This window comes from Macrobrachium nipponense, chromosome 30 (genome assembly GCF_015104395.2).
Source record: "Macrobrachium nipponense isolate FS-2020 chromosome 30, ASM1510439v2, whole genome shotgun sequence".
Classification (NCBI taxonomy): Eukaryota; Metazoa; Arthropoda; class Malacostraca; order Decapoda; family Palaemonidae; genus Macrobrachium; species Macrobrachium nipponense.
In genome coordinates this window covers 708,959-710,779 of record NC_087218.1, presented here as the reverse complement: position 1 = coordinate 710,779, position 1,821 = coordinate 708,959, and positions in this window count along the sequence as shown.

The following is a 1,821-nucleotide window of genomic DNA, read 5'->3' as shown; positions in this document are numbered from 1 at the left end:
CACTAGAGCAGAACACTGAAAAGCATGACATACTACAATGACCATGATTCTCATGATATAATAGAAATTTTATTTTACAAACTATTTACTGGAGAGGAAACAAAAGATTAAAGAAAAAAAAAAGATTTTACTGGAAATCACCAGTAAGGCCTGTGTAAAATCATCCAGGAAAGGTTTGTATAAGAATATGAATTTACAGAGACAAAACAATTGTGAACATCCAAAAGTTTGTAGATAAAATCCTTAGCTTGATTGGCAACAAGGAAAGTGCCTCGTCTTCAAATCTCTGAAGATGTTGCATGCAAAAACCCGTACACATCAGTGGGATAATTTCTTATTTCTGAAAAGAAAATATGGCGTCAGCTTGAAAATTCATCAAACATGCATCATCAGAGCATAAAAAAGCTAATGGCACTTGAAGTATATAAAGCCACAAGTTTCAGCCTCTAACTCTCTACTTTCCCTGTGTCGAGTTAGGACAGTTATGACTAAGCTTTGTGAATAGCCAATGGAAACAAAGAGCTGTTTATAATTTTTGGGAAAACAGACCAAAGGGGTTCAATCTCACTTTTGGCAAGCACTCACTCATTTCATGACTGTCTTAATTAAATAAGAGCAAAGCTGTGGGCACCAACAAGAACTGATCAGAAGAGGAACCAAGTGATGGTAAGCTAAATTTGTGCATACGAAATGTAAGCTTGTAAAAATTTTCCTTTATTTCATATGGTTTCGTAGTCATTCATAAACCAAACCAAGCCCCCTTTGCACATGTGACGAATAACTGCTTAGAAAATAAGCAAAAATAGGACTTGTAGTACAATTTACATTTATAATGACAACTCAGATACGTGCCTGTATAGGTTATATAAAGTGTTCATTGTGGAGTGTGGGTTTGCATAATGAAATTTCTGGGTTTTTTTAAACTTTGGTTTTGTGTGTATGTTTTTGGTCGTAAATTCTTGATGGGTTCTAGTTTTCATTTTTATTAATTTTTTTTTACTTGCAATCTGCTTGAGTGTGTCAGGGTTGAGTGAAGGACTCCCCTGAACTGAGTTTGTACTATGCTGGATAATGATGATCCTTCAGTTTTCAGGGTCAAGAAATCTTCAAGTGAAGGGGTAGTAATATAGACTGAAATCGTCTGGAGGCACGACTTGTGTGAACTAGGGGCAAAATGTCATGTATGTTGTCAGGGAGTAAGAGGCACTGTGAGCATAAGAAGAGTGGGGTGACCAGTGTTTGCAGTTTGAGAGAACTACTCCAAATGGTGAGAACTTAGACAGATACGAGTCAAATAGTCCTTAATACATCACTGTTGGTTTTGGTCATGAACAGTCTGCTAAACTCTTGGCTCAATTGATGGTTATGTTGTGTACATTCCTATAAAAGTATTTGCTCTTGTGATGTGAGATTCCCAGAGCTACTTAGGTGAAACAAATTGTTGTTTATTTTAAACCAGAAGTGTTAGAGGAGATATTTTGGTCATGCTTACTGAATTGTGTATCATATGTAATTAACTAGGCTAAGTATTTCTTGGAATATTTGATGAATTGTAGTATTAAAATTGATGTATTATGTCAAGGTTCTTTTTGATGGTCGTTGTAGTATTGACATTGATAAATTATGTCAAGTTTCTTTTGATGTTTGTTTAGTACTACTATGGTTCCTAAACTGGGATAGATGGATAAGCTTTTTCTTTAACCTCAATCTGTTCCCATCATCCTGTTTCAGTTGTGTAAAAGAAAAATCCCTACAGTATGCCATCAGGTATATAATGTCTTGTCCGTTTAGCTGGCAGATCTTGCCGTCATCATTGCACAT